This window comes from Pelecanus crispus, chromosome 7 (assembly GCF_030463565.1).
Source record: "Pelecanus crispus isolate bPelCri1 chromosome 7, bPelCri1.pri, whole genome shotgun sequence".
Lineage (NCBI taxonomy): Eukaryota > Metazoa > Chordata > Aves > Pelecaniformes > Pelecanidae > Pelecanus > Pelecanus crispus.
The window spans coordinates 9,773,176-9,781,701 of NC_134649.1; positions in this window are offsets into that span (position 1 = coordinate 9,773,176).

Consider the following 8,526-nt stretch of genomic DNA (forward strand, 5'->3'; position numbering starts at 1 on the left):
TGTGTTTCAAACATCTGATGGCAAAACTGTAAGGAATTTGCTAAGGAAGAATGTTCTGAGGATATCCTGATGGAGAATGCTGTAAACGTAGGCGAAACACAAAACAACAAGAGAAACATTTTTTTTGAAAAGTATTATTTTAAATAACAGACTGTGTGGTGGAGTTAATGGGAACTCGGTTCAATTTTTATGCATTTTTAAAAGTGCAATATTTTTTTTTTTCCTAAAGAAACAATATAATGTTTTACAGAATCAGAGACTGATGAGAATCCAGGCAAAAGAGGAGGGTTGTCTGAGCTATGTTGCATTTAATGGAGGTATGGGTACATGGAGGTAGCACTGTATAGAAGGGAATGTTCTATATGCATTACATCGGGGAGCTAGGAAAGTCTTAAAGCTCTCTACAATGTAGAAAACTCTGAATGTATTGTATTTATTTTATAGTATTTATGTATTCCATGATCATTTGATTGAAAGCAGACTGTGTAGCCATGAACAGAGTTCATTCCTATGTTCAGATTAAAAAGGGCTCTTTGTATTTGGTCTTGCCCTAAGACCCACTCTATCATCACTGAGTACTTAGATAAGTGCAATGTGCTGCAGACCAAAAAGATTATGTTTTAAAGCAATCACAAGAGGTTTTAGTTGCTTCTGATGAATAACACTTGCATAGAGCTGGCAAACTTGCCTTGCCAAAAGGGTATTCTTTACCTCCGCAGACAGTGAAATTGTCTCAGTTTCACTCCTGCCAGCAAGCAAAGCTGGCAAATCAAAGCAATGCTCTGTTAAAGTTCTTGGAAATGTAATCTGAACAGTTATAATTTTTTTCACAAAGTCTTTGTGCCTTTTTTTAGACTGTAGATTAAATAGGACTGTTTAATTTTGCTATTTTAAGCCCATAACATAAATCACAGCATAATGGGTACTAATGGAGGTTCTTTTCACGCAAGCCTTCTGTACAGTTCAGAGTGCTCCTCAAACAGCAGGGCTGGCGGTTACTGAGCACTTATATTAAGGGCACAGTTTTTCAGCACTAGTGGAAACTTGCTGTTAATGCAATGGATTCGGCACAGGGAGATCTTTTGCTTCCCTCTTGCTAATGTGCTTAAGAATGATGGTTGACTCTACTGGACAGCAAGCAGTCTGTATCCCATGGGAAATGACCATTTGATGCTTTATCCCAAATGCAAATAGCAGGTTCAAAGGAATTCTCAAGCTATGGCAGAAATTACCTGCCATGGTCAGTGAAAACAAACACCCAGACAGTATTACTCTTCTGTCAAATATAGATGGGGAAAAAAAAAAAGCAAAAAAAAAAATAATTCACATTATTTTGTCATCTTGCTGGTCCTCTAAGGGAAAGGAGATTATTTTACTGAATGCTCTTTATGTAGGATAATTTGGTTTCTTCAGAAGCAGCCTCCCTACATGATGACGCAGCAGCTAGGAAAGCATCAGATGCTCGTTCCTCCGGCTCTCTGGGATTGCCACACTCACTGTTTCTGGCTGGTTTAAAAAAAGTAGTGAGGAAAGGGTGTGGGGGAGGCGAAGGCTTTGTTGTGACTTTAGATGTGTGTCAGTTCTTTCCTGCAGCTGGAGATCTGTTTATGTGCTGCTTGTGTGCTGTATTTTATTTAGGGATAGGTGATCCCTGGGACCATTGATCTATCAGGAAAACAAGTGTAAGCACAGGGTCGGCTGTCCCATCAGCACATACAGAACAAGGATAAGCCCCTAGACCAAAATCTGCACCTGCCTGCCCTGAATCCTGACCCCAATTCTGTAGCTTTGGCCCATTCCTAATACCAAGATTATTTCTCTTTCCTCCCAGATGCTGCAGGATGCAGTCACAGCAGGGAGGGAGCCAATTCACAGTGTCTATTTTAGGCTGCCTTCGGTTATGGTATGATTCAGAGCACCTGAGTTTAGGAGCTCAGGATCCATATGTAGTAAATATAGACAGGTAGAGAAACCTCTGGGGACGATTTGGAGCTGCCAACAAGATGTCTAATATTAGACATGTGGATACGCTCCGGAGGGCATTGCTCTGCAGTTTACTTTATGCACAATTTAGGTTGAGAGTATATGTAAAAAGAAATCTATTCCTGGTTCCAGGTAATGTCAGAAAGCCCTTTTACTCCCCTCCTTGGCTCGGTGATAGCAAGCAGGAGGTGCTGTCGGAAAGACCAGCGTGGCCCTGTGGTGACACAGTGTCAGTCCCGCGCCTGCCCGTGCCGGCGGTGACAAGTCCCTTGGAGAGGCAGGATGGGTGTGGGATGGACACCGGGCAGAGCCCCCGCCTTTGCCAAGCCCCTCTCCGCTACCACAAGTGGTCTGGCCCTGCCACCCCCCGAGCCTGACATGAGCAGTGCTTCCTCCATTGCATCTCAGTAATCCGATTTTTAGAAAATATCTGAATATCTAAGTGGAGGTGTGAGAAGGGTGCAGGAGATGTTATTGATTACAGGGGCGGGCTGGGGCTGTGCTTGCACTGATGCATTGGAGGAGACGTAAGGACCCTGGTTCTGTCTGTGCAGGCATTTTTTTTGTCTGTGCAAGACTCATTCAGCTGGCACCGGATGAGTCTTTGCATTAGAGATGCCCAAAATCCTGGGAAGGATTTGTCAGGTTATGGAGCCATGGGTGACATGGAGCCTGCCCAACCCATGCACTCAGCATCCCAAGCATCCGTGCCGCTCCTAATTTATCGAGGTGTTTTCACCCATCCTCACTTTGCACAAGCAGCCAGTTGCACCTGTCTCCATCAGAGCAGGTGGAGATCGTGGTTCGGCACAGATCTCTCTCCCTTTCGCGGCTTGATTTGGCTCCTGCAACCTCTGGGAGCATCTCCGCGGTGCCGGGAGCCTGTGGGGAGCAGGGAAAGCAGAGCCCACCTCCCTGCCTTCCTGCTCTGCAATTACCTCCGGGAGCTGCTGCCTCACCATCTCCTCTGCTCCCCGGCTGCCTCCAGCAGCTCCTTGGCACTGCTGGGATGTGCATCCCTGGCCATTCCCAGAGGGTTTTACATCTCTCACAGAACTCTTTGCTTAAAATAGGTAAGGAGATGGAGTGGTGGGATGCTGCTGCCGGAGGAGAGCAGCCTGGGAAGGAGGGACCCTGCGGTTCTGCACAGAGTATACAAACTAGGTGAAATCCTGACAATGTTAACCTGCAAGAATATTGTGATCAACCTTGTGAACCAGTTATCAACTAGTATATACTGTATACTATATGATAGACTTTTGTATTAAAAAACAAAAAACAAATTAAAGCTATAGGTACAGTGTAATCCTTGGTGTGATTGAAAAAAGTGTCCTAGATTGTATTAATTAAAATAATGATGAGCATATTGAACTGTTTTTCGTATTTATGCCTTATAAACTTGATATATTACACATGATAAAATGAAACTGCAAGAATTATAAAAGAAGATACTCCATTCTGGGGGCAAATCCCATTTGCTTTTCCTAAAACAAAAGCGCTGCTTGAAATCAGCTCAATAAATCATGTGTGCAGAAGAGCAAGAGCAGGATCTGTCCCCAGATGACTTTTTAAGATTTTTTTTTAATGGGGCTTTGGTTAATGTACTATGTAATAATTTTATTTTATAAAGTCACTGTACAATGTTGCCTTTTGGTTCATTTAAATATCATACAAAATAAACTTGAAAATTAAAGCATCCTAAGTTTTAATGAAACAGTTATAATAATTTATTACTCCATTGCTTTTCCTTTTTTTTTTTTTTTTTTTTTTTTCCCAGGGACATCAAGATAGCCATGGGATGTGAGTGTCTCAGTGTTAGATAACTCAGCAGCCTATCTAGTTTTTGGCAGACTTACTAATGGATTTCTCACTTGTGAAATAATAAGATGGCAGAAGATAATAAAAAATGAGTTTGTTGGGTTTCTTTTAAAAGCTCCTTTGCATCACATTGTCTGGGCTTCTGGGAGATTAGCTCTCAACACTAATCATAATATTTCATTTTATAGGTTATTTCATGACTGAGTTTTGCCATATCAACTGTTTTAACAAGGTCATGCACAATATTTTGGTATCTATTTCACTTACATGTTTATGCAACCACTGTCCCTTTTAAGTCAGTACTATAGATAACTATTTATAGTCACCTATCAACAGGCCATCAGTTTCCTTAGGATCTTTATATGAATTCAATTTGCTGCTTTTGACTTGTTAATTGCAAAACCAGGTTGTCTTAAAATTCCAGGTGTTGAAACAAAGATAGAGCTGATCCCATCACTGAAGGTAATCCAGCATCAGAGGTTGCAAAGGGGAGCCGCAGAGAAGAGGACATATATAAATAATGAACAATGACAATGACATGAAAATATATTAATGCAAGATCTTGATTTCCTCATCTCTACTGCATAAGCACCTTTAATGCATTGCTTTAGCAATTCTGGTCAGGATGGGGACTGCCACGTGCTTCCTGTGGGGCTGGGACGCCAGCTCAACCCTTGGGTGCTCACCTGTTGTCAGTCAGGCTGAAAACCATCACAGGTCCCCTTGGGAGGGACTGTTATTCACAATTTAGTGTTGGTTTCATTTTTGGAGATGGTAGCATGGATTTGCAATAGTTTCAGGTTTTTCTCTTGTACCCATCAAGTCCAGAAGCTTACAAATAGAAGTGCTCTCTGGATTTTTATGTTACAGCATGAATCCAGGAGCAGAAACATTCATAAAAATGCTAAGTGTGACTAGGCTTATGCCAAAAAACCCTAAGCACTCTGGCACAGCATTTTTCAGCCAAGAAGCTGGATATGTAGGATATATAGACCTCATCTGGGTCATCACTGTGCTGGAAAATGGGGCAGCTGGCAGGTTTCTACAGTATCTGCTGGATAGAGTCACTGAGTCTCAAGGTAGAAGAAGGCTCCTACATCCAATGCTGTATCTGCGACCAAGAGGCAGCCCCATGCTCTGTGCTTCCTTGAATGTATTGCTCACAACAATTAATTGTACTGGTAGAATAAATTCTTTATTTCAGATATAGCTCTGATGAACAGCTCTGCCTGATGCACAAAAGAGTCACAAGCAAAATATTGGATCTCAGGGCCATATTCTGCTCTTTGAGATGCTCCTGTGACTCCTTCCAGTTGAATCTGCACAAGGAAGAAGAAAAAGTAGCCCATAGCCTGCCCATAGCAGCGTGGTCCTATTGAAAGGAAAGGTCAGTTGTGTTGGTGGGCACTTTGGGAAAAGGCAAGCACCTGTGGGGAAGTAATTATAAAGATGAGGTACCTTCTTCCATCTTTTTTTTTTTTTTTCTGTTATCTTTTCAGGCAAGAGCATTATATCTTGCGAAGTGCTGCTCTGCTATTAGTTCTCCAGCAACCTTGGTCACTTTGGATGACTTCTGGGACCATGGACCACTTGATCTCTTGAAGACTGTTACATTATTAATCTTTACAGTCCACTTCGAAACTGGAGAAAAAATCTTCAAAAAAGGAAGAAGTGGGCTGTCAGCAGCTGAGCTCCTCCTGTAAGTAAGTTCCATTTGGTTTTATTTTCTGCAATATAGCACAAACTACATGTAGGAGAGTCATGAAGCTCTTTCAAAAGCAACAGCACATCCAGTCCTTCCCAAGAGCAATAGACTGAGGTTTTCAAGGAAGAATAGTTAACGGTCCTGGATGAGCCCAGCAAAAAGAAAGCAACTGTGCTTGGCCTGTGCACGGTACCACTGGGCATTGCTGGTCCTGGTGGACTGGCAGTGGATGTGATAAGGAAATGTGCAAGGTTCTTTGCTGGACAAGGGAAGCTGTCCATAAGACTTAATGCAGGATGGGGAGGAGGAAAAATGGTGGGGAGAAAGGTGTCTGGAGACATAGTTGCTGTTGTGGCTGAAGGCTTTTAGAAATTAAGAGTTTTGTGACAGCTTCCTCCCAATTACCCATCCCCAATCCTGCTTCTCCGTGCCCTTCCACACCCTGGATCTGTGTATTTTGGGATATTCCTCAGTAAGCAGGTCTCAGGACCTACAGTGCAGGCTCAGATCTTGCCTTTTCTCAAAGTTAACCAGATTTTCTCAGTAAATAGCGGGGATTTTCCATCAGACATTGATGCTTTGGCCTCAGCTAAAAGTCCCCTGAGATCTGAGATCTCCTTGTCCCACTGGTGGCGTTGACAGCACTTAAGGAAGTGTGACCTGGCCCTTCCTCTCACCCATCCCCAAAACATCATGAGACCACCTTGGAAATGGCAGGGTTACAAAGGTGACTGCCGTTTGGTTTCATGTTGGGCTTTGTGGAATTCACATTTCCAGGCCAGTCTCTGCAACCAGAGTTGAAAACTGATTTCATTTATTAAAGATGAAAATAAATGGATGAACTCCAAGTAAGAATATGCAGTTCTGATTGCTGGGGCTTTAAAAAAAAAAGTCAAATCCTGCTACTCACAACAAAATTGCTCTCTTTTCCGTGTTTATTTTGAGCCTGTATGTGGTGTACTGTCTGCATGTTGTCCCCCAGCATGTGGTGGGGCTCCAGCCCATGTCCACAACAGCTGGGTGTCCCCCCTGGAAGCGGGGAAAAGAAGGAATGACGTATGGTAAAACAGCCCTACCTGGGAGAGGGACTAGAGAATGCTAATTATTCTGCCTGTCTCTGGAAACGATGGAGAGTCTGGTCACTGTTGAAAAGCTTTGCTGTAAACTCTGCTTTAGTGACAGACAAATCTCTGCTTGTATTGAAAAATCCTCCTGATCTGCCGTCCTGCCGGGCTGACACACATACTGCAATAAAACAAATCTGTGTTGTGCTATGTGTTTTTCCCCAAGTAATGGTGGGGGGGAGAGGGGAGAACCACGGAGGCCGAGTCATTTGTCTTCTTTCCTTGTCTTGGTAATGAAATATTGCTGTTGAACTTTACCCTGCCTTTCCTGTTACTATTTTTTTTTTGCAACGGTTACCTTTTAAGAGGCTCGTAAAATTGCATTACTAAAATTTATGACTGTGTAGCAAATGTGTGCACATGCATTAATTCTGTTCAAGGCCAACGTCTTGTAGCTGCAAAATTAATGTTACGGTGCAGTTTCTAGTATGGCTAATGGCTGTTCAATAAAGCAGGGCTCACGCTTTGCTCACCTTATGGCATTTAATTACTTGAAACAGCCCTGCCTTGAAGAGTTTGCCAGGTAATGGTTAAAAAAGGGTACATACACAACACATGGATATGGTTTTTTTTATACATTTTTGTTTATGCAATTAGAGCCTTGAAAATCTTGGCCTTGTGAGTTGGTTCAGTTGGGTTTCAGCTCCTTTGCATGGCATTTAGTTCAAAGGTTCAAAAGCAGGTGTCACTGAATACAGTGGATTAAAAATGTGCCTCTTAACCATGACTCTGGTCTGGAGAGGCTGAACTGGATGTTAGCATTACCCTGGGAGTTATACTCTGTGCTGTTTGGAAGTGAGTGAAGAATAACAGTTCAGTAAATAATAAATTAATTGACATTATCTATGTTTAGACTTATATTTTCTTACTATGCAAAAAAAGTCACTTTCTGCTAGAAGGGTGGATTAGTGTTTGTAGCCTTTTTACCAATTGAAAAAGAGTTGCTAATCTGGTATTCCAGGCTGAAGACAGATATAATAACATAAAGCAAATAACCGATGATGAGGGCTTGCTTGTATGCTGGTTGAAGAAGAGAGGTTGGAGGAATATTTTCAGGGTGCTGAGACAGCAATTCAGATGGTGTCTGACAGCGCTTGTTTTCTTCTTCAAAGCTTTGTCTGACAGCCAGAAGAAAACTCAGCGCTCGGGATCTTGTACGATAGCCTGGTGTTTGCGATATGGTATGTGCAAGATCAATGCTGTTAGAGGTAAAACCCTGATCACTTGGGACTCAAAAGGAAAGTATGAAGTGTTGGGCAACTGAGATGTACTGGAGCTCCAGGGCAGGCAAATGTCTGGTGGTTAAGTCCAAGTACGCTGCGCATGAGCCCACCGGTCCCACAAAGTGGGCTCCAACCACAACGGACCCTGGGCTCAAGTCAAGCAATCATTTGGCAAAGTGCTCAGTGAAGGCAGGCTGCAATATCTGATGGAGAACAAAAATATCTGTTTATGTATGGGAGCATCTACGCTGTCTTAGCCTCTAGGAGCAAGAGCCTTTTGGGGGGGCAGTGACACTTGTTTCTCCCTGCTGGAAGACATGAGCTGACAAAAGTAAGGCATCCCTGGGATGGAGAAACCAGTGCAGGGAGAAAGATAATCTCATGTGAAGGCTCTCAAGCAGTACTGTATGTCTTCCATGTTTTGGGACCGATCACTTGATCTCTGTGGGCTTTAGTTTCGTGCCAGTGATTCATTGTGTCTCTCTTCAGGCTTTTTCTTGGAATAGAGCTTTTCCCTTGCTGTGTGGTTGTGAGGTGTCCAGGAAAAGAGGGGCCAGACACAGGCTGAGATATCTTACAAGCGTCATCTTGATGCTTATAATGGCATTAGCAGTATCATAAACAGTTACAGCCAGATCAGTCATCGAATTTGTAACTCTGGTGGTAATCAGTG